General features: G+C 50.8%; 1 long non-coding RNA gene across 3 annotated transcripts in view; it reads left to right on the forward strand.

Moving 5' to 3' along the window:
- Window positions 1-4,493: 4,493 nt before the first annotated feature.
- Window positions 4,494-24,249, forward strand: part of LOC142831027 (uncharacterized) — a 40,833-nt gene continuing 21,077 nt past the window's right edge. Inside the window, exons 1-4 of one of the 3 annotated variants that reach the window (XR_016350526.1) lie at window positions 4,494-4,600; window positions 6,385-6,457; window positions 9,352-9,500; window positions 9,945-11,918. This is a non-coding gene — a long non-coding RNA (uncharacterized LOC142831027). Of the gene's footprint in view, window positions 4,601-6,384; window positions 6,458-9,351; window positions 9,501-9,944; window positions 11,919-24,249 lie in introns of those variants that run through there. The other 2 variants (XR_012906616.2, XR_012906617.2) reach the window with 2 other exon arrangements.

Here is a 24,249-nt window from a genome sequence, read left to right on the forward strand (position 1 = left end):
GTTTACAGAATAGGTCCCAAATACCTCCCAAAATTAAATAGAATTTCAGCAAGAAGAGAGGTAGAGGAAAAGGTGAATTCAGCGGAGATGAAGTGAGCTAGAGAGCTTGAGGCAGTCAGATGGGAGTCTGCTCCTATTGGCAGGAACTTCCATTTGAGAGACCCATTCAATCTCCACTAATGAAAACGCAGGAAGGGACAGAGGACAATGCTAGGCAAGAGGAGAGAGGCAAATGGAGGAACAGTGAGATGACAGATTTTGGAGCAAATCCATGGAGAATTTACATGGAGAAAAATTTTGAAGTAGACTCTGAAATGAGTGGGAATCAGCTAGAGAATACTGGGGTTGCATTGGTTGATACCTGTGAGGTGGACAGCAGCATTATGCATGTCCTGGAGTCCTGATGGATGAGAGTTGAGGCGGCCACCTCTTTGAGGGAAATCTCCTTATTTTTCTCCATGGGCCCTCAGTGCGCTAACACTTTGGGGCTGGTAAGTATGAATATTCCTTTTGCTTTATTTATGTGCCAGATAAATAATTGGTGAGACATACTTGTGCAGCACAGCAGTGACATCCAGTGAGGATTTCTGCTCTTCATAAAGGGTTGTTCTCTGAGGCAGCACGGACTCTGTAGGAACCCCCGTGTGACTCATTCTACACAGATTCTTATTTAAAGGAAATAGCCCTAATTTGAATGGTGTAGCCCCTCTCTATCCAGCCCTTTCTGTGGGGAGAGGGCAGCTGTGACTGACTGAGCAGATGCCACAGGTTTCCCGCCGTGCACCTGCCTGCTGGAGAATGCATTACTGAGTTCATTAATGTTTCATACTAATGTATTCTAATGTACTTCAATTTTTGATTTAATGAAAATTCTTACCTTCAGGCTTGGTCCATCAGGAAGAAAGTGTTGCTCTGTCCTAATTGAGCAGTGTACTCACTAGCAGGATGCTTGAATTAGAGCAAAATGTGATCAGGAACAATCTGGCTCTTTCCCAGGGAGAAGCTGAAATGTACCTTCTGTGGGTGTCTTGCTTCCTTCTCCTGTGGCAGAAGGGAGGATATGGATTCTGGCACTTGATGGACTCTGCCCCTATGCTGAATATCCAATAACTGGTAGAGAAATACTTTTACTGTCCCCACCCACCTGACCCTGTGGGTGAATGATAATAAAAGGAAGCCTACCAACTGTGTCCTCTCACCAGCTACTGTTTGGTAGGCGGCTGTATTTGTCAGACCTCTGTTTTCAGGAGAATGCTGTTTCAATAGCTTTTCCTATCCAAATTTTAGCTTTACTCCTTTTCTAGATCCGGTTGAGAACATAAGAATGGCAGTACTGGGTAAGACCAAAGGTCCATCTAGCCCAGTATCCTCTCTGCCCACAGGGACCAGCACCAGGTGCCCCAGAAAGGGTGGACCAAAGACAATGGTCAAGCAATTTGTCTCCTGCCATCCCTCTCCAGCCTCTGACAAACAGAGGCCAGGGACACCAATTTTATCCCCTGGCTAATAGCCTTTTATGGACCTAACCTCCATGAAATTATCTAGCTTCTCTTTAAACTCTGTTATAGTCCTAGCCTTCACAGCCTCCTCTGGCAAGGAGTTCCACAGGTTGACAACACGCTGTGTGAAGAAGAACTTTCTTTTATTAGTTTTAAACCTGCTACCCATTAATTTCATTTGGTGTCCTCTAGTTCTTCTATTATGGGAACTATTAAGTAACTTTTCTTTATCAGCCCTCTCCAGATCACTCGTGATTTTATAGACCTCTATCATATCCCCCCTCAGTCTCCTCTTTTCTAAACTGAAAAGTCCCAGTCGCTTTAACCTCTCCTCATATGGGAGGGTGGGGCGGGGGGAGGCAGTGGGCCCAGAGGGGGCGGGGGGGGGGGGCAGTGGGCCCAGCGAGGGGCAGGGGAGCAGAGGAGGGCAGGGCGGGGGGGAGCAGAGGAGGGCGGGGCGGGGGAGCAGAGGAGGGCGGGGCGGGGGGGCAGTGGGCCCAGCGAGGGGCGGGGGAGCAGAGGAGGGCGGGGCGGGGGGGGGCAGTGGGCCCAGAGGGGGGCGGGGGAGCAGAGGAGGGCGGGGCGGGGAGGGCAGTGGGCCCAGAGGGGGCGGGGGAGCAGAGGAGGGCGGGGCGGGGGGGGGCAGTGGGCCCAGAGGGGACGGGGGAGCAGAGGAGGGCGGGGCGGGGGGGGCAGTGGGCCCAGAGGGGACGGGGGAGCAGAGGAGGGCGGGGCGGGGGGGGCAGTGGGCCCAGAGGGGGTGGGGCGGGGGGAGCAGTGGGCCGAGAGGGGGGCGGGGGAGCAGAGGAGGGCGGGGCGGGGGGGGCAGTGGGCCCAGAGAGGGGCGGGGGAGCAGAGGAGGGCGGGGCGGGGGGGGGCAGTGGGCCCAGAGGGGACGGGGGAGCACAGGAGGGTGGGGGGGGGGGGGGGGCAGTGGGCCCAGAGGGGGCGGGGCGGGGGGGGCAGTGGGCCGAGAGGGGGGCGGGGGAGCAGAGGAGGGCGGGGCGGGGGGGGCAGTGGGCCCAGAGGGGGGCGGGGGAGCAGAGGAGGGCGGGGCGGGGGGGGCAGTGGGCCCAGAGGGGGGCGGGGGAGCAGAGGAGGGCGGGGCGGGGCAGTGGGCCCAGAGGGGGCGGGGGAGCAGAGGAGGGCGGGGCGGGGGGGGCAGTGGGCCCAGAGGGGGCGGGGGAGCAAAGGAGGGCGGGGCGGGGGGGCAGTGGGCCCAGAGGGGGGCGGGGGAGCAGAGGGGGGCGGGGGAGCAGAGAGGGCGGGGCGGAGGGGGCAGTGGGCAGAGGGGGCGGGGGAGAAGAGGGGGGCGGGGCGGGGGGGGGCAGTGGGCCCAGAGGGGGGCGGGGCGGGGGGGCAGAGAGGGGGGGGGGGCAGGGGGGGCGGGGGGGGGGGGCAGTGGGCCCAGAGGGGGGCGGGGGAGCAGAGGGGGGCGGGGCGGGGGGGGGCAGTGGGCCCAGAGGGGGCGGGGGAGCAGAGGGGGGCGGGGCGGGGGGGGCAGTGGGCCCAGAGGGGGGCGGGGGAGCAGAGGGGGGCGGGGCGGGGGGGGCAGTGGGCCCAGAGGGGGGCGGGGGAGCAGAGGGGGGCGGGGCGGGGGGGGCAGTGGGCCCAGAGGGGGGCGGGGGAGCAGAGGGGGGCGGGGCGGGGGGGGGCAGTGGGCCCAGAGGGGGGCGGGGGAGCAGAGGGGGGCGGGGCGGGGGGGGCAGTGGGCCCAGAGGGGGGCGGGGGAGCAGAGGGGGGCGGGGCGGGGGGGGCAGTGGGCCCAGAGGGGGGCGGGGGAGCAGAGGGGGGCGGGGCGGGGGGGGCAGTGGGCCCAGAGGGGGGCGGGGCGGGGGGGCAGTGGGCCCAGAGGGGGGCGGGGGAGCAGAGGGGGGCGGGGCGGGGGGGGGCAGTGGGCCCAGAGGGGGGCGGGGGAGCAGAGGGGGGCGGGGCGGGGGGGGGCAGTGGGCCCAGAGGGGGGCGGGGGAGCAGAGGGGGGCGGGGCGGGGGGGGGCAGTGGGCCCAGAGGGGGCGGGGGAGCAGAGGGGGGGGGGCGGGGGGGGCAGTGGGCCCAGAGGGGGGCGGGGGAGCAGAGGGGGGCGGGGCGGGGGGGGGCAGTGGGCCCAGAGGGGGGCGGGGGAGCAGAGGGGGGCGGGGCGGGGGGGGCAGTGGGCCCAGAGGGGGGCGGGGGAGCAGAGGGGGGCGGGGCGGGGGGGGCAGTGGGCCCAGAGGGGGGCGGGGCGGGGGGGGCAGTGGGCCCAGAGGGGGGCGGGGGAGCAGAGGGGGGCGGGGCGGGGGGGGCAGTGGGCCCAGAGGGGGGCGGGGGAGCAGAGGGGGGCGGGGCGGGGGGGGCAGTGGGCCCAGAGGGGGGCGGGGGAGCAGAGGGGGGCGGGGCGGGGGGGGCAGTGGGCCCAGAGGGGGGCGGGGGAGCAGAGGGGGGCGGGGCGGGGGGGGGCAGTGGGCCCAGAGGGGGGCGGGGGAGCAGAGGGGGGGGGGCAGTGGGCCCAGAGGGGGGCGGGGGAGCAGAGGGGGGCGGGGCGGGGGGGGCAGTGGGCCCAGAGGGGGGCGGGGGAGCAGAGGGGGGCGGGGCGGGGGGGGGCAGTGGGCCCAGAGGGGGGCGGGGCGGGGGGGCTCTGCCGGGGGCTGCTGTTCCCCGCCCGCCCTCTCCCACTGGCTGCGCTTGTTTGCGAGGCGCGGCTGTCCCGGCCCGTTGCTATGGTAACAGGACGCTTGGCGTCCACCCCGCCGCGTTCATCAGTCTCCCCGAATAGCCCCGCCTTTATCCCACAGCTGCCCAATAAAGAGGGCCCATGAGCAAGCTTCGCAGCGCTATTGGGGGGAGCATCTGCTGCTCAAACTAAGCACCGCCCAGCTGCCCGCGGGTTCGAACGGGTCAGACTCCGCGCGCCGCCCACTTGACCTTTGATTGGACGGACGTCCCGACAAGGGGCGGGAGGGGACGTGCTGGGCCGGAATGCGAATGGCAGAGAGAGGTGTCAGTCAAGCGCTGGGCGGGCCTTAGGGCTGGCGGCCTCGTTCGAACCGCGGAGCCGGGAGCAGCGAGCAGCATGGCGGGGCGGGGCTGTGCCGGAGTGCGGCGCGCGCGGGGGTCGCCCCAGGTGACGGGGGGGAGTCAGGCCGGTAACGCCCTGTGGGGGGGCAGGGTGCCCTGCTGTGGGGGCGGGGCCTATGGCACGGGGGCAGGGTGCCCTGCTGTGGGGGCGGGGCCTATGGCACGGGGGCAGGGTGCCCTGCTGTGGGGGCGGGGCCTATGGCACGGGGGCAGGGTGCCCTGCTGTGGGGGCGGGGCCTATGGCACGGGGGCAGGGTGCCCTGCTGTGGGGGCGGGGCCTATGGCACGGGGGCAGGGTGCCCTGCTGTGGGGGCGGGGCCTATGGCACGGGGGCAGGGTGCCCTGCTGTGGGGGCGGGGCCTATGGCACGGGGGCAGGGTGCCCTGCTGTGGGGGCGGGGCCTATGGCACGGGGGCAGGGTGCCCTGCTGTGGGGGCGGGGCCTATGGCACGGGGGCAGGGTGCCCTGCTGTGGGGGCGGAGCCTATGGCACGGGGGCAGGGTGCCCTGCTGTGGGGGCGGGGCCTATGGCACGGGGGCAGGGTGCCCTGCTGTGGGGGCGGGGCCTATGGCACGGGGGCAGGGTGCCCTGCTGTGGGGGCGGGGCCTATGGCACGGGGGCAGGGTGCCCTGCTGTGGGGGCGGGGCCTATGGCACGGGGGCAGGGTGCCCTGCTGTGGGGGCGGGGCCTATGGCACGGGGGCAGGGTGCCCTGCTGTGGGGGCGGGGCCTATGGCACGGGGGCAGGGTGCCCTGCTGTGGGGGCGGGGCCTATGGCACGGGGGCAGGGTGCCCTGCTGTGGGGGCGGGGCCTATGGCACGGGGGCAGGGTGCCCTGCTGTGGGGGCGGGGCCTATGGCACGGGGGCAGGGTGCCCTGCTGTGGGGGCGGGGCCTATGGCCCGGGGGCAGGGTGCCCTGCTGTGGGGGCGGGGCCTATGGCCCGGGGGCAGGGTGCCCTGCTGTGGGGGCGGGGCCTATGGCACGGGGGCAGGGTGCCCTGCTGTGGGGGCGGGGCCTATGGCACGGGGGCAGGGTGCCCTGCTGTGGGGGCGGAGCCTATGGCACGGGGGCAGGGTGCCCTGCTGTGGGGGCGGAGCCTATGGCACGGGGGCAGGGTGCCCTGCTGTGGGGGCGGGGCCTATGGCACGGGGGCAGGGTGCCCTGCTGTGGGGGCGGGGCCTATGGCACGGGGGCAGGGTGCCCTGCTGTGGGGGCGGGGCCTATGGCACGGGGGCAGGGTGCCCTGCTGTGGGGGCGGGGCCTATGGCACGGGGGCAGGGTGCCCTGCTGTGGGGGCGGGGCCTATGGCACGGGGGCAGGGGGCCCTGCTGTGGGGGCGGGGCCTATGGCACGGGGGCAGGGGGCCCTGCTGTGGGGGCGGGGCCTATGGCACGGGGGCAGGGGGCCCTGCTGTGGGGGCGGGGCCTATGGCACGGGGGCAGGGGGCCCTGCTGTGGGGGCGGGGCCTATGGCACGGGGGCAGGGGGCCCTGCTGTGGGGGCGGGGCCTATGGCACGGGGGCAGGGGGCCCTGCTGTGGGGGCGGGGCCTATGGCACGGGGGCAGGGGGCCCTGCTGTGGGGGCGGGGCCTATGGCACGGGGGCAGGGGGCCCTGCTGTGGGGGCGGGGCCTATGGCACGGGGGCAGGGTGCCCTGCTGTGGGGCGGAGCCTATGGCACGGGGGCAGGGTGCCCTGTAGGGGGAATTGGGCTATAAGAACTCCATTACTGTGAAGTGGGTCCCTTTAGCTTGCTGTAGCAGGCCCTACATGGGGCACATATGTCCACCGCAGATGGACTGAGGCTATGATGCTTGCTCCACCGATTTAGCCAGTCTAGTGAATACCGACTGCCATACATGCTCCTGTTGAAACTTGTTCTCCACTCCAACAAGAAGCTTATAGTAAGTTGATGGCAGAAACTTTCCCATCAAACCCGCATGGTGTAGCCACCACAGTAAGTTGACCTACAATAAGTTGACTCCAGCTACATTATTGTATTGTAGCCCTGCCCCTACAGGGATTCAAGAGCCACATTAGTATTCCACATTACTCAAAAAAACTAACTTTGTCACTTTTTCCATTTTTGTCCTTGTCCATCCCTCCATGAACTCAAGTCAATGCCACACTATTTCATTTTGTTGTCATGACATTATTTTCATTTCTGGCCAAAGAGTGTTGTCATTGATTGACCCAGAGTGTTTTCTTTCTGTCCAGTGGTCGATTGTAATCTCTTAGAATCTAGTCACTAATGCACATTGTCCACCTATTGTCTTGTCTACTGACTATGTGACCCACCCTTTTCCATTTTGCATCTTACATCATCTGCCCTACATCAGTCACCTCTGTATGCCTTCTGATCTTTTCATTCAGTATGTGATTACAGAACAATATCTTACACATTTACCTTTCCATTGCTCTCTGGGCAGCAGCAAATTGTTCTTCCTCTGCTTTAGTCATTGACTAGCTTTCTACTCATATAATATTGCTGGCAAAATAGTGAAGTTAAACTTTTTTTTTTCCTTTTCTTTATGCGCAATTCATCATCTGTTAGAGATGTCTTTGTTTTGTTGAAACTTGACCAACCTACCTTTCTTCTATTGCATTTCCCGTTGTGTGAGTTGTCTCTGTTCAGATGCTGACAAAGGCAAATATATTTGTCAACCGCCTCGATTATTTTCCCATTTGTAGTGCTGATTCCTGCTGTGCGGTGTTTATTCTGTATTCACCACCTTGTGCCTTGTCAACGTGTTCACTTCCAACCCGATATCCTGTGAAAGTGTTTACAGTTGCTTCAATTTGTTCTCCAGTTTTACTGTGTCATTTGCCAATATTACGCACTTGTCAGCGAATGGAAGATGCCTCAACTATACTCTGTCAATGCTAATTCTGTCTTCCCAGTTCTGTTTTTTGAACAGCGACTCCAATAAATAGCTTTTGTGAAATTGTGTTGCCTTCTCTGACTCCGCTACATAAAAAAATAGTGCATGAAATTTTGAATAATGTTATCTCTGTCAAGCCATTGGGGTTGATTCCAATTGTGTTGAGTACAGTGTTAATCTCCACAGGGTCAAATGCTTTTTTATCGTCAATAAATGCAAGACACAATGGCACTTTGTATTCCTTACGTTTTTCAGTGAGCTGCCGAACTGAGTGGATATAATCAATTGTTGAATACCCTGAGTGAAAACCAACTTGTTCTCTATGTTTGTGAATTTCAGTATACTGTACTTCTTAATCTGATTGACTATGGTGCAGATGGAGACCTTAATACATTTGTGAGAGGAGTGTGATTGGATGGTAATTGCTCAATTATTCTGGATTACCCTTCTTCATCAGTAGTATCACTTTTTATTTCTTCCATGCCTCTGGAACATGCTTGTTATTGATGTAGATGATGAACCATGGCGCTAGTGCTTTAAAGAGTGTACAAGAGTGTTTTGAGATAGTCTGACCAAATATCACTCACCTTCCTCTCTTTATTACCAACTGCATCTTCAGTTTCTTCCTGCATAATGTCAGGAACATCTTCTGTAGCCTGACAACATACGCTGGACATTACAATGTGAGGTATACAGATCATTGTAGAATTTTATGCATATTTTGTTCAACTTGCTCCCTTCTGATGTCCTTTCACTGTTTTCATCTTTCAACGTTGCCAGGATAACTTGTTTCAGCCTAACATCTCTTTCTGTCTTTTTTTCAGACTCTTGGTTTTTTTTTTTTTTTTTGACTGCCTCTCTCAGCGTCTTCTTTCTGAAGTCTTCGTAATCTTTTTTATTCCTTATGCAAATTTCTTTGCGCAGTGTTCTGTATTCTTCACCCATTTTCCTCTTCTAATTTCATGTGTACTCTCCTCACCATCAGATTTGTAGCTTCCTCACTGATCTTCTGCTTGTATCCCATTGCTTTCAATGCCTTTGCCTTCATTGATGTCCTTGTTGACTTTATATTCAAGATCCATTTCACTCACTTCCTGTGCAAATGCCTCTTTATTGAGGCGTCAATTTTGCTTCAGTTTCTGGTCTCTCTTGATGTGGTCTTTGTAAGTATTGTCAATGCATAGTTTTGAGTGCAACATATAATGGTCTGAGCCTGTGCAAATGATTTGTTCGCCTATTGTCACATCATTGAAGATTCTTTGGTATCCATCAATAATTCATAATTCGTCTGACTCAGTGTGATTCCATCTGGGCTTTTCCATGTCCACTGCCAATGTTGTTCTTTTTGAAATATTGTATTCATTATTTGGTGATGGTTTGCTTCTATGAATGCAGCTAAACGTGCTATGCAATCATTTCTTGCCCCTTTACGAATTTTTCACAGCCATGAGAATTATTTCATTTTCTGTGTGTGTGTGTGTGTGTGTGTGTGTGTGTGTGTGTGTGTGTGTGTGTGTGTGTGTGTGTGTGTAAAATTCTCACAGCAAAATAACTGACCAAGTGTTCTGTAACTGATTAATAACATAGCAAAAGCATCATGATTGGTTAATAATTAAATTGCACAATGTTTTAATATCATGTGCTGCAAAGAGCTATGAGAGACACATTAAAGAGCTACCTGTGGCGTGTGAGACTCAGTCTGAATATCACTGTGTTAGTGCATGCTACTACTCACACCCACATAGCCCAGACTGCGGGCTATGCATACAAGCAATGTATGATGGATGTGTTCTATATCACTTGAAGTATTTATTTGAGGTGGGTATGCTGTAAGGGTCCACCCAAAAGCTATGCTCTGTATCATACATGATGTTGGATTAGTAATCTAACCTTGACTGCTGCTTTGCGCTTTCCAGCAGGAGTTGGTGATGAAAGTGAAGCAGATGCCCATGGTCCCTGTTGCTCTCTCGAGATAAAGCAGCTCTTGGGAGAGTTCCATATGTTGTATCAGGAGCAGCTTCACCAACTGGAAATCATGGATGATGCACCAGAGGAAGTCCTCAGAGTGAGTCTTTCTCAATGGCACTCCTGCTTGTCCCATCGAGCAGCCTTCAGGGCACATCAGGCTCATCTTATCTATTTCTCCCAATTATACAAGGGGAGGAGCAAATGGAGGAATCAGAAAGGAGGGGGGCTGGTAGAAACTCCAGCTGTCTTGTTGCTGAGCTCCACTTACAAAGTATTTTACTGTATTGGCTTTGTCTCGTGTGTTGCGATTGCCTAAGATTTTTAATGGGATGGATATGAGGGACCAACGGTTCATAGTTTCTCTAGAACTTAAGACCAGATCTTAATGACTCTTAGGAGGTAATGACTCTAGGAGTATGTTAGTGTTGTCCTCATGCCTAGTATATTAATTTAAGTATTGTGGCTTACAGGGACAATGAGGAGGTGGGTGAAAGATACACTAATGTGATTATTCTTTAATCTCTATGCATTTTCTCCTCAGTTGCATCACCTGTTATTCATCACACTCTGCTAGCCCCATACATTGTGCTGACATTCTGTCTTCTGATGTCCTTCCTGGCTGATGAAAACCAGGGGGGAAGTACTGCATCCATTGTTGGCTGGAGTTTCCCTATTTGAGGGGATAAAGGGGCTGTGATCCTTGTGCTTTTTAAGTGATTGTGAGGCCCATTCTTAAGAATTGGCAGCCTTAAGAGTTGGTTAATTCTCAAGTGGTGTTCCATCTTTGTTGGAGAAAATTGGGTAGGTATCTCTGGCAATTTCTTGGTTCCTCAGCCTACCTTGACCTTAGTCAATCTGATTACTGCTATGGCTGTGGTTGTGTTCTTGGATGGTCTCTTTCTCCCAGTGTTCAGTGGATTTTCCTGACACATTTGTGGAGCTGCTCTTGAGTGACTCCATCCTATCTTTCTGAAAGCATCCAAATGGCAATTGTAACAATTGTTCTTCTGCTTCAAGCTCTCTTTCCCTTATACAAGGGGCTGAATTTGGATTCTAGTCCAGAACTCAGTTTATTTAAAAAAGGGACGTTAGCTGTCACCCCTTAATTTATGCAATAATTCAATGGGATTACTTCTAATCAGCCAAGCCCAGGCTGGTCTCTTACAGAGGCATATTTGACAGTTACCATTTATTCTATGCGATTAATTTAGTGGGGTAACTGCCAGTATACTTTTAAAATAATAGATTATTTTACCACTGCTTGAGCCTGCAAACTTTTCTCTACATATGGTGCTTGCTAGTGGGTATAATCCCACTGAAGTCATTGGGACTGCGTTCACTAAGCACTCTGCAGAGTGGAACATTTTGTGCTAAGTATATAAACACCATAACAATAGCTGAGTGTACTTTGTGAGTTTATTTTATTGGTTGTAGTTTAGATTTATAACACTGTGCAGTGTCCTTACAAATATTCTATAGTACAGTTTGCAAAAGCAGGAAATTCTCAGTAATACAAGACTTCTTTGCAATGCTCTACTACTAAATCTTCGTGAGAGGTAGAAAGCCTTCATCAGTTCTTAGTATAAGGAAAAAGACACGCTTCTGAATTTTAGAACTGGAGTTTTATTCTTTACTTGAACTACTTCATTGTGCAAACGCTTAGAGTTTTAGACATAACAAAATCCAATACAAAAAGCTCCATTAACAGTACATTAAAGCTTCATGGTTAAGTGCGCAAAAAAAGTCAGAGAGGCCCAAATTAAGTTTTTATATTTGCTCTTAAGTCTGATTGTTGGCACATAAGAATAGTTACAATGCAATTTTAAAATATACAATTGCATAATATTGCAAGAAATATTTTTAAATAATAGAATTAGCTAGAATTTCCATGTCTAGATAATGGATGCCTAATTAGGCCCCCGGCCTCTGATCTCCATTCCATTTGGGGATCTGTTTCACAAAAAAGTGCTGAGAAACAAGGTGGTTTCTCTTCTCAGTGGGAACAACTGAGATTTCTAAATGGTATAGAGGGAGGGTTTCTGTTTCTGTTTCTGTTTCTGTTTCTATTAATTTCTTATTCCCAGAAAAATAGAATGCCTTATTCACGTATTGAATCTTCAAAAGTATATTCAAGTACTGAGAGTGCATTTTCTCCATGTAGTCATATAGATAGCATTAAACTGAGATATCTGGGATTTCCTGGGCATTTCATAGTCTCAGCACTACACAATTAGTGCCATTAGAGGATGCTCATGTGGTCACAGGAGGCAATGTTTCCTAGAAGTTTCAAAAGTGCTGGTACCCACGTGCTTTCTGTCACTAGTGGGAGAAGAAAGCCCTCTCACTGCCTGGAGAAATCAATTGGGGGGTTTTTACTTCAATGTTCTAAATTAGTTTGTTAGAAACAAAACTTCCCAAGTGTTTTGAAAGTACCTTGAACATAGTGAAAAAAGCGCCAAGGAGTCCTGTAACACCTGATAGATGTATTGGAGCACAAACTTTCGTGGGCAAAGACCCACTTCGATAGATGCATGCGTCTCTCAAAGTGCATCTTTGCCCACAAAAGCTTATGCTCCAATACATCTGTTAGTCTATAAGGTGCTTCAGGACTCCTTGTCGCTTTTGCAGATCCAGACTAACACGGCTCCCCCTCTGATACTTGAACATAGTGAGTGTCACAGTTCCAGTTAGGTGCCCCCTTCCCGCCATCCACTCAGTTTCTGTGTGGGGAATCCAAGTCTCTGGATCCCTGGGTGTGTTAAGTGTCTGCAGCCTGAATGGAGCTTAGCCCCTGGCCTGATCTTGGGTCCAGCTTTCTAGGGGTATGTCTACACTACAGCACTAATTCGAACTAACTTAGCTTAGTTCAAAATAACTAATTCGAACTAATTCGAATTAGCGCATCTAGACTTAAAAACTAGTTCGAATTAGCGTTTTGCTAATTCAAACTAGCATGTCCACACTGAGTGGACCCTGAACCGAGGTTAAGGACGGCCGGAAGCAGTGCCGGCAGGGCGTCAGATTAGGACTTAGAGCGTGGAGCTGCTGTCTCAGGCTAGCCGAGGGCTGTGCTTAAAGGGACCCGACCCCCACCCCGGACAGACAGTTCTCAGGGGTGCCCCACTTGCAAAGCAGTCTTGGCTTGGAGTGCCCTGAGTGCCCACACTCAGCACATCACAGCACTCGGCCATCAGACCGGCTGCACTTGCCACAGGCTGCCATCCGGAGGGGGGGGGGTCAATCAAGGGGCTTCAGGAGAGCTTCCACCCCAAGGAGCCCGCAGAGCCAGCCCAGTCCTCCCCATCAGGAGCTCGTGCCCCATTCCTCCCTCACCTCATTCCACTTACCCTTCCCTATCCCCCCTTCCTGATGTACAAAATAAAGGACACGTGTGTTCAAAAATAGAAACTTTCTTTATTGAGCAAAACTCGGGGAGATTGGGAAAGGGGTGGGAGAGGGGAAGAGAGAGGCTGGGAGAGGGGAGGGCAACTAAAATGATCAGGGGTTTGGAACAGGTCCCATATGAAGAGAGGCTAAAGAGACTGGGACTTTTCAGCTTAGAAAAGAGGAGACTGAGGGGGGATATGATAGAGGTCTAGAAAAGCATGAGTGGTGTGGAGAGGGTGCATAAAGAAAAGTTCTTCATTAGTTCCCATAAAGAAGGACTAAAGGACACCAAATGAAATGAATGGGTAGCAGGCTTCAAACTAACAACAGAAAGTTCTTCTTCACAAAGCAAAGAGTCAACCTGTGGAACTCCTTGCTGCAGGAGGCTGTGAAGGCTAGAACTAGAACAGAGTTTAAAGAGAAGTGAGATCAAGTCATGGAGGTTGGGTCCATGGAGTGGTATTAGCCAGGGGGTAGGAATGGTGTCCCTGGGCTCTGTTTGTGGAAGGCTGGAGAGGGATGGCACGAGACAAATGGCTTGGTCATTGTCTTCGGTCCATCCCCTCCAGGGTCCCTAGGGTTGGCCGCTGTCGACAGACAGGCTACTGGGCTAGATGGACCTTTGGTCTGACCCAGTACGGCCGTTCTAAGCTCAGGGTCGGGGGTCTCAGTGGACCACCTTGATTTTCATGCAAACCTGCTCCTGGGTGGCCAGGCTGGCAGCTATCCTGCCCTAGATGGCCACTTTCCTGTGCCTAGTGCGGAGGTTGTGGATGAGGTCCATGATGTCTGCACTAGACCAGGCTGGCGCCCGCCTCTTGCAGCCCTGGGCAGGCTCCCGGGAGCCGCCAGCCTGGTCCTGGGAAGAGGCGGAGGGCTGGGTGGCAGCGGGTGGCTGGCTCGAGCCGTGCCAGGAGCAGGGTCTGCTGGCTGGGTTCTGGCAGGCTTGCACCTGGCACGGGCACCGTTGCCAGCCCATGCCCCTTTAAGGGGTCCAGGGCCAGGAGGGGGGCAGAAGAGTTTCCCTGGTGGTGCCCAGAGTGGCCACCAGGGAAAGCTGGGGAGGGCTAGCCTCCCACTAGTTCGAATTAAGTGGCTGTACAGCCCTTAATTCGAACTACTTAATTCGAACTAGGTGTTAGTCCTCGTGGAATGAGGTTTACCTAGTTCGAATTAAGCGCTCCGCTAGTTCGAATTAAGTTCGAATGTGTAGCGCCTATCAAAGTTAGTTCGAACTAATGGCTGTTAGTTCGAATTAACTTTGTAGTGTAGACATACCCTAGGTTCCCTTTTGAAGTTAATGCTCCCTTCTGAGAGCTGGAATGCACTGTGCAGTCTCTCTGGGTGAAGCATTGGCCTTTCAGATTCCCCTGCGCTTAAACACATTGGCTGCGTCTAGACTGCATCCCTTTTCCGTAAAAGGGATGCAAATTAGACATATCGCAATTGCAAATGAAGTGGGGATTTAAATCCCCCCCGCTTCATTTGCATAAACATGGCTGCCGCTTTTTTCCGGCAAAGGGATCTTTCAGAAAAAGCTTTATTTTCCGAAAGATCCCCGTCTAGACTGGCGCTTTTTTCCGGCAAAGCTCCGAGCCGGAAAAAGCGGCAGCCATGTTTATGCAAATGAAGCGGGGGGGGCGGATTTAAATCCCTGCCTCATTTGCAATTGCGATGTGTCTAATTTGCATCCCTTTTACGGAAAAGGGTTGCAGTCTAGACACAGCCATTGTTTCCTAGAATTCCTCCCCAATGGCCTGATACTTCTGGCTCCAGCTTACGTCTCTCAGGAGGCGCACAGTAGTTGTGAAGCAGTTTACATACTCAGAAACACTTTGCCCAGAGTTAAACATTTGGGGCTACATCTACACTGGCATGATCTTGTGCAAAAACTCTTCCAGAAGAGAGTGTCTACACTGGCATGTGCGTTTGCGCAAGAGCATCCGTGCCAGTGTAGACGCTCTCTTGTGCAAGAAAGCTCCGATGGCCATTTTAACCATATGGCTTGCTTGCGCACGAACTTCATGTTGCCTGTCTACGCAGGCCTCTTGCACAAGAACAGTTGCGCAAGAGGGCTTATTCCTGAGCGGGAGCATCAGAGTTCTTGCGCAAGAAGCACTGATTTCATACGTTAGAATGTCAGTGTACTTGTGCAAGAACTCATGGCCAGTGTAGACAGGCAGCAAGCTTTTGCACAAAAGCGGCTGCTTTTGCGCAAGATTGCACCAATGTAGACACAGCCTTGAGGTTTTCCTTAAGCACAGGAGAGGGTACAGATCTTATACAGCAATAACCCTAAGGCATTTACCTGCCTCAGCTTCCTTGCCTCTCCTGGGCTTCATGTAGGCTGGACCAGAATCCTTTGGATTCTCCAGCGTGCTTCTGCTTTAGTGCACCACTATTTGTAGGCTGGATGTGGAGCTTTCTTGCTTGACACTTGGCTAGGTCTTACTCTTTTTCCTTGCCCCACTCTGGCCCTGTGTGCCTAGCTATTTAACCCCCTATCCACCTTGAGTTTCCTTGGCTTTGTCTTTTGGGTGCTTTTGCTACTGCTCTCTTCCCCACCCTCCCCTAATTTGGGTGGAGATGGGTAGGCTGAGATGGGTTTTCCAAGGTTGCAGTTATTTGTAGTGTAACTTTTGTGTAGCCATAATTTGTTAAGTATTCCCAAATCACCACGGTGGGTGCTACTCCAAATACATAGTACAGGTTGCACCTCAAACTGGAACTCTCTGCTCCAGCAACATCCGTGGTCTGGAAGGACCATGGATGTTCCAGGATCAGAGAGTCCTGGCACACTGCAAGGGACAGGGGGCTGGGAGCCCAGTGCTATGCAGGAGAGGGGTGACGTGCGGCTCAGCTGGGCTGCGGGGTAGGGGGGAGCAGCTGGGAGCTGGCACGTGGCTCAGCTGGGCTGCAGGGTGTGTGTGGGGGGGCGGGGCAGGAGTCCGTCACTGTGTGTGGAGCGGGGGACACACAGCTCAGCTGGGCGGTAGCGGGAGCGCAGGTGGGAGCTGGTGCTCACAGGAAGCTGGTTCCACATGACCACTGGCTCCTGGGGAACAGCCTTGCCCCCATCGCCGGCTGCCACCTCTGTATCAGAGGCAGTAGAGTGAGTGGGGGGGAGGGCGAAAGGAGCCGGTGCATGAGGGGAGCTGACTTTTACGCTGGTTCCGTGCACATACAGGCTCTCACAGAGCTGCCTGCATCCCTACCTGTGCACTGCTGTCTCTGATACAGAGGCAGCAGCCGGAGGGGGTGTGGCAGGCGGCTCCACGGGAGCTGTCTCCTCACCACATGTAAATGTGTAATTGCTGAAATTTTCAGCTGCTACACGTTTATCTGAATAAATACATTGTAACAGCTTAGTGTTAGAGCTGGTACGCAGGCGTTACCACTAAGGTCGCCTTAGGATTTCTAGTCACGACTTTACAAAACCTTTACAAGAAGTGGGCCTCTTTTCCACTTCTGTTAAGGGGGAGAGGGGACCCACCTTTCAAGTCTGAGGAAAGAACAAACGGGGGGAAATGTTTGTCATATTATTAACAATTCTGTGCATTTTTAAACTCACTTCTGCTAAAATAGCAGAAAGTTGAGAGGCGAGACAAGAGTAGTCTTTCAGTAAAAATTGCTTTTGATTTGGCCTGTTTTTGAGGATGTGAATGGTATATTCAGCCTTGTTGGTTTACTGATAGTGCTTTTGAATTAACGTGTACAGTCGTCTTAGTTGTTTACAAGCATATCATTAAACAAACATCTCCCAACATGCAAAAGGAAATTAAGCTGTGTATGCATGTGCAGCTAAATTAGTGACCCAGAAAAAATTGGTGAAACTGCACGTAGACCTTTGATTCCTTGATTGTGCAATTGTAGGATTAAGTAAGTCAGAAGACAATAGGCAGGAAAGTGTTCAGTGAATAGCATGGACTTGGGGACTCTTAAGACATTTTAACTAAAGCAAAGACAACATATTTGTTTCTGTGGTCATTCAGTGTTCATTTTCACTCACATTTATTTCACACATTTATTTAATACTTATGGATCAAAATTACTGTCCATTTTTACCTCATGTTTTTCCTTAATCTAAAATTAAAAAGCTTCAAAGGGGTAGCCAAGTTAGTCTGCAACAGGAAAAACTTTAAAAAATTCTGAAGAAGTGGGGTGCGCTCACGAAAGCTCATGATACAATCTACATGTTTTGTTAGTCTTCAAGGTGCTACTAGACTATTTGTTGTTTTTTACATTTTTCCTAAAATTTAAGTTACTAGATTACAACATTACAGTCTGAGACTGAGCTCTTCTTGTACCTGGAAGTAGGTGGATTCCACAACACTCAAACAACATATTTCAGGAAAACACTTATTTTGCAGGGTGGTTTAAAAAGGGATGTTCTCTGAAGTCACTCCTAAATTTGGAATAAGTCCCAGAGGAAGAGAGCAAAACTAGTGCACAGAGTGCAAGTGAAGTAAGCAAAGGTGCATAAATTGGAAAATCCTCTGGTAGACTGAATTTATAAAGTGAACATCACCAGTGTGCATGTATAATCTACTCCTGGGGGAATTCTGCTGCTCTGCGTGGGCACAGAGTTCATATCCTGCACATAGAAGCAAAGGGAAGCCACGAGAGTGGTCACGTACCCCTCCCTACAGTGTGGGCATGTTGGAGAGATAAGTCACTGGGCCCAGAGTACCACCAGAAACTTTCCCTAGCTCTGCACCTCTCCCTCACTTCCTGTTCCAATTGCACCGTCTTAGCCGTGGGACAAGGGGTCACTGTTCAGGGAGCTGCTCTGCACAACCCCTGTGTATACAGACCCCCCCCCCCCCCGCTGAGCCCCTCCATGCTGCATCCAAAGCCCTTCCACCCAGACGCTCATCCCTGCACTCAGTCCAAGAGTTTCTTGCACTTAACTCCCACCCTGAGGAGCCCCAAACCCAATGTACCTGGACCACCCTTGTTCCAACCAGCTGCACTTGGACTTCCACTGTGTCCCCCACAGGACACAGATCCCCTGATAAGCATCCACACACCCCTGCTGAATCCTACCCCCTCCTTAGTCCCAGTCCTACTGAGCCCCAGTTAGGGATGTGAAGGACTAGTCGACTAACCAATAAGCAAATGCTTATCTAATAGTTGACAGGATATCGACTGGTCGCTTCCCCCCCTTGCTGCCTCCATCAGATAGAGGCAGCAAGGGGGGAGAGAAGAGTGAGGTACTTCAAAGCGGCAGCGCTGCAGGGAACCCGGATTCCATGCTGCTGCTTTGAAACACCAAGACGGTGTTTCTAAGGGGCAGCACTGCGGAGCCTGGGGTCAGCAGGGGAAGCCCCAGCTGACCCTGGGCTCCATGTGGCACTAAGCCTGGGATCAGCTGTGTGGCGCTGCCCCTTTGAAATTCTGCAGTGTCGCGGAGGTTGGGGTCAGCTGGAGTCTGTGCCCTTCCACACTTGGATCCTGCTTTCTGCTCACGCCTGGTGTGGAATTGCCAGCCCTGGCGAGTTGCTTCCTGATACTCCCGAGGGAATTCTGCACCCAAAAACATTGAAAATTTCTGTGCACAGTATTTTAAAATTCTGCAAACATTATCCATCAGTCAATACGTGTGGAGGCTCCAGCATGACAGCGGGAAGCACGTGCCACTGCATGGAGGTGGAAGATCAGCTCTCCCCTGGGTCACAGACCTTTGGGCAGGCCTGACCTTTGGGCTATGTCAGGGTTGAGTGCAGCCTCATGGATGAATCCTTGTCCTGGGGTGGTCTCCCATCTCCATGCAGCAAGTTGCTTGTGCTCTTCACTGCCATGCTGGAGCCTCCACGTTTATTTATTGACAACATTTGCAGAATTTAAAGTATGCACAGAATTGTTCATTGTTTGGCACAGACTTTCCATAGGAGTAATAGTGAAGATTCTGGTTGTGACCAGTGCAATCAGGCATTTATTAAAAGTCTTAGTTTTATCTCCCCCTTTTCTGATATGTGGGTATGTTACTAGGCAGGAGTTTGGGGGTAGTCACACCTTTATCCCTTATCACACAGACATCAGGTATCTGTTTCTGTACTTGAATTAAAATAAATAAGAGGGTCTTTGGCACTGGAGTTGGTTCACTGCGTAGTTTTTAGTTAGATACGATCAGGTTATTTTCTTTGTTTTGTAGTTTGGTTAAATTCCTCTGTGCTAAGTACATGTGCCTACCACACCCTGTTACCCTGTAACTAAAGCTGAATCCGAGGAAGCAATTCTCTGTGCTTTAATCTGCTTTTTCTCGGTTACTCTATATATAACACCTAGCAACCAATTATGCGTTAACCAACCAAACAGATATATTTGGTAATAAAATCACCTTTTTAAGACTATGATGTGATTCTTGTGTCCTGGGAGGTAATAGGAGGTCTGTGTATGCATGCCTAAGAGTGAGAAGTCAGCTGTCAGCGATTACAGTTTTTCTTTCTTCAAGCTCTCTTGTGGTAAAAGAGCTTGGGTACCCATCTGGAAGAAACTTCAAAGTGCATCTTCCTGAGTTCAAGAAGAAAAAGTTGTATTTTTTTTCTACTGGGGTGATGGCAGCATACCTCCCAAGGGTCAGGGAATCTGTGATCTTAGGGAGTGTTTACAATAGAAGCCTCTAGAGGCAAGGTATTTTTAAGGTAACTTGCAGGCCCCCACCTTCTGCACTGGAAGTGCCAGAATGGGGATCAGCCTTGACATACCCTTCAATTTTGAAAGGTTGAGAACCTGAGCTTTTTGGCTTGATACTTTGTACTTGGATACTTGAACAGTAGTTATTACACTTTGCTTCATTGTTTACTACACATTATAAAGATCAGTTTTTAAAATGAGAAACAATTTACTGAACAGCACAGCAGCTGGGTTGACATAAAAAGCTGTAATCTAGTAAATCATATGTTTCTGGAAATTAGAACATGTACTTGAATATGTATTTGTTCTTTTCATTGCAACAACTGTGACAGAGCCACTGTGAACTCTCTGGTAAATAATAGCTAGAAAAACAATTTCTGTTAAACAGGTAGTTCATGTAGCTTGTTTGGGAGAGAATTTATTTTGACCTTACAGTACCTTCCACAAATATTTTTCTTATTTTACTGTTAGAAATAATTCTGCTTAAAAATAACAGATGCACAGAACTAAATAAAGATATTGTTTATAGTGTCGTAAGACTGACATGGTAAGCAAAGTCAAGAAAATACATCCCAAAGGTGTCCAAATACAGGTGAGGTGATCAAGGCGGAGTCATGTGTCAACTATAAGATTCGTACTCCCCTACACCTGCTCTGCTGCCATCACCAGCTGATACCACTAAGCTATAGAGCCCTGATACTGCTAGGCTGTGTCTACACTGGCACCCTTTTCCGTAAAAGGGATGCTAATGAGACACTTCGGAATTGCAAATGCCGCGGGGGATTTAAATATCCCCCGCGGCATTTGCATGAACATGGCTGCCGCTTTTTTCCGGCTCAGGGTTTTGCCGGAGAAAAGCGCCAGTCTAGACGGGATCTTGCGGAAAATAAGCCTTGAAAGTAGGACTAAGGGATCTTCCAGAAAAGGGCTTATTTTCCGCAAGATCCGGTCTAGACTGGTGCTTTTCTCCGGCAAAACCCCGAGCCGGAAAAAAGCGGCAGCCATGTTCATGCAAATGCCGCGGGGGATATTTAAATCCCCCGTGGCATTTGCAATTCCGAAGTCTCATTAGCATCCCTTTTACGGAAAAGGGTGCCAATGTAGACACAGCCCCAATGTTTATTCATGCCAGTAGTCTCATTGAGTTCAGTTAGCTTGCTTGTGTGACTAAGGGCCACTTGTGCAATTAAGGGCTTGCAGCTGTATTTACAAGCACAGGAGATATTTGTTACCTGAAGAGCATTAGCTACTTGGAGATATCTCTAAACAATAGCTGGTCTAGGTTACTATTCTTCTAATCTTGGCTTGGTTTTTGTCTGCATTATTAGTTGACATGGCTAGGCAGGTCGTGCTGTTTGGGGGTGATCTAGTAACTGTGGAGAGATGTCTTTATAATTGTATGTTTAGTAATGGATGCAAAGCAGTTGTAAACACGGTTGAATAGAATATCACAAAACCAAGGTAACCACTTACATTATAGGATGTGTTTTTTGGTTTATTTGAGTTGGGCTCTTATATGTTTAAGGATTTTGTACAAAAATATACTGTTAATTTCACTTTCTTGAAGTGCCCCCATGTAGTCCCTGCTGTGATTTCCTGAAGCTTACGTTCTGGAAGTTAAGGCTTATCTAGACTACACTAAAGTGTCAAAAGAGGATCTGCAAATTTCACAGGAATTTTCATATCTTCTTCCAATCTCACTTTTGAAAGTGAAAGTAGTTTAGATGTGGCTTTTTCGGCGACCCCCCCCTTGTCGAAAAGCTATGTAAACTTCAAAGGCCCTTTGTCAAAAAGCTGCATAAACCTCAAAGGTTTACGTGGCTTCTCAACAAAGGGGGGGAGGGTTCGCCGAAAGAGCTGCGTCTAAACTACTTTCACTTTCGATAGCTCCACTTTTGAAAGTGATCGTAAGAAGATACGCGAATTCCCACTGAATTTGCATATCCTCTTTTGGCACTTTGTTGTAGTCTAGATAAGCCTAGAGTGGCAGCAGGGAGTGCTAAGCTAGAGTACAAAACAAGTTAGAACAGAAATACAAGGAGCTGCAGATACTTTTATTGGGGCTTGTCTATCCAGTGAGTTAGTACGAAAATAAGAATGGCCATTCTGGGTCAGACCAAAGGTGCATCCATCCCAGTATCCTGGTGCCCCAGAGGCATGAACAGAACAGGTAATCATAAAGGGATCCATTCCCTGTCGCCCATTCCCAGCGTCTGACAAATGGATGTTGTCCATGGTCTCTCTGTCCAACTTTGCTAATAGCCATTGAAGGACTTTCTGTGAACTTATTTCTTTCTGGAGCCCTATTATAGTCTTGGCCTTCACAGTACCAAGCCAGGATATGACTCTATAAGGCACTAACTTGCTGTGCACTAACTTCCTGGATGGACCCTGCTACAGCCCCTAACAGTTCCAGAGTGTGATCATATGTCAAAGTACACTCTGAAGCTTCTGGTGTGCGGTAGCAGGGTTCATGTGGTGAATTAGTGCATGGCGTGCTACTGGGTTATGGATTCACATTCCAGCTTTCACTGAACTCATTTGCAGTGCAAACAAGCCCTTAGTCATAACTGAATGTGCTCCAGCTTATGATTTGATATCTGCCTTTTTTGTTTCTAGTCAGAAACTTATTTTACATTTGCATTTTGGTAGCTTTTCCTTTTGTGTTATCACTTTGTAAAAAGGAATTGTTTTCTTCTTGGTTTTAATAAGTGTGACTTATACATAGTCTTGCCAATTTGTCCATGTAAGACGTAGCTGAAGAGAAGATATAATATTATCCATGAATATTTCAGAGACTAAAATATGTAAAGTTGTATGCACCCATTCCTCAGCCATCATCTTTTACTAGCCCCCGTAAATAGCCCACTACTCTCCCCATTAAATCTCTCAAAGATGGGATTACAGAACCCTTTTCTCTCCTTCATATTTTACTGAAGCATGGATTTGAAGTGGTGCTGAACAGTTCATGTTTGCATTTCATTCGAGCAGAGTAAATGCAATCACCGATATTGCTTAGAATCTCTGAAGAGTTGGTGTACTTGAAGAGATTCACATTATCTGTAGAAAGGTTGAGACTTGGGATAGAATTGGGTTATTAAAAATTGTTTTTTATTTCTGAAAACTATAAACATAGAACAACACTGTGTGCAATTCATCCAGCTTCTATTCCTCAGCCAGTGCTGATTAAGAGAAAAGTGTGATCATTTGTGAGGAGAATAGAACACAGGTGGGTAGATTTTTGGTGGCAGTGCCCCATTTGGAAAGCTAGACTCATAGAACTGGAAGGGATATCTAGAAGTCATCAAAAACCATCCAGACTATCCCTGACAGGTGTTTGCTTAACCTGCTGTGGAATCTCTGTCACTGTAGATTTTTAACAACTTCCCTGGGCAATTTATTCCAGTGCTTAACCACCCTGACATGAAGTTTTTTCTTAATGTCCAACCTAAATCCTTCTGTGCAGCTTAAACCCATTGCTTCTTGCCTATCATCAGAACTTAAGAAGACTAAGGTTTCTCCCTCCTCCTTATAACAACCTTTTAGGTACTTGAACGTAGTTATCTTGTCCCCTCTGTCTTCTCTTTTCCTGATTAAACAAACCCAATTCTTTCAGTCGCCCCCTCATAGATACTATTTTCTAGACAATACAATCATTGTTGTTACTCTTCTCTGCAGTTTCTCCAGTATGTCCACATCTTTCCTGAAATATGTCCAGTTCTCAGTGCCACAATACTCCCGTTGAGGCCTAATCAGTGTAGAGTAGAGGGAAATTCCTTTTTTTGCTCAAACACTCCTGTTAATGCATCCCAGAATGGTGATTGCTTTTTTTGCAAGTGATACATTGTTGACTGATAGAATCATAGAACCCCAGGGCTGGCAGAGACCTTAGGAGGCATCGAGATATTTAGATCCCGGGCTTGATTTGCAATTTCGAATGCCTACATTTGCAGCCCTATTTCGAATTAGGCTGCAAGTGTAGACATACCCTATAACTCCTAGTTCCCTTTCTGCAATGCTCCTTCCGTGACAGTCATTTCCCATTCTGTATGTGTGGAATGGATTGTTTCTTTCTGAGTGGAGCACTTTGCATTTGTCCTTGTTCAATTTTATCTTTTTACCTCAGACCATTCCTCCAGTTTGTCCAGATCATTTTGCATTTTCATCCTAACCTCCAAAGCAGTTGCAACCTGTCTCATAAGTGTGCTCTCTATGCTATTATCTAAATGATTGACGAAGATACTGAACAGAACCAGCCCCAGAACTGTTATCTATGGAACCCCACTAATTGTGCCCTTCCGGCATGACTGTGGACCATTGATAACTATGCTCTGGGAACGGTTATCCAACCAGTTATGTACCCACATAATAGCTCCTCTAGGTTTATTTCCCTAGGTTATTAATGAGAAGGGCATATGAAACTATATCAAAAGCTTTATTAAAGTCTAGATATACCGCAGCTATCTACCCCCCCCCCCATCCGCAAGGCTTTTAATGGTGTCAAAATTAGCTATAAGGTTGGTATGACCAAAATTTGTTCTTGACAAATCCATGCTGACTATTATTTATCACCTTATTATGTTCCAGATGTTTGCAAATTGGTATCTTCAGTCAGGGATGGGAACCCTAGGGCCCATGGGCCAGATCCGGCCCCTGGCTTGCTCTGGTCCAGCCAGGGGGCTTGGGACTCCTCAGCCCCTGTAGTGGGATGTGCCAGCAGTAGTGCTCTAGCCCTGCAGCATGTTTCCGAGCCTCGGCACCTCTCCCCACATGGATAGAGCTTTAGTGCCAGCTCCCCACTGCTTAGCTAGCGCTCAAGCCCC

The sequence above is a fragment of the Pelodiscus sinensis genome, chromosome 12, assembly GCF_052426305.1.
Source record: "Pelodiscus sinensis isolate ZL-2025 chromosome 12, ASM5242630v1, whole genome shotgun sequence".
Classification (NCBI taxonomy): domain Eukaryota; kingdom Metazoa; phylum Chordata; order Testudines; family Trionychidae; genus Pelodiscus; species Pelodiscus sinensis.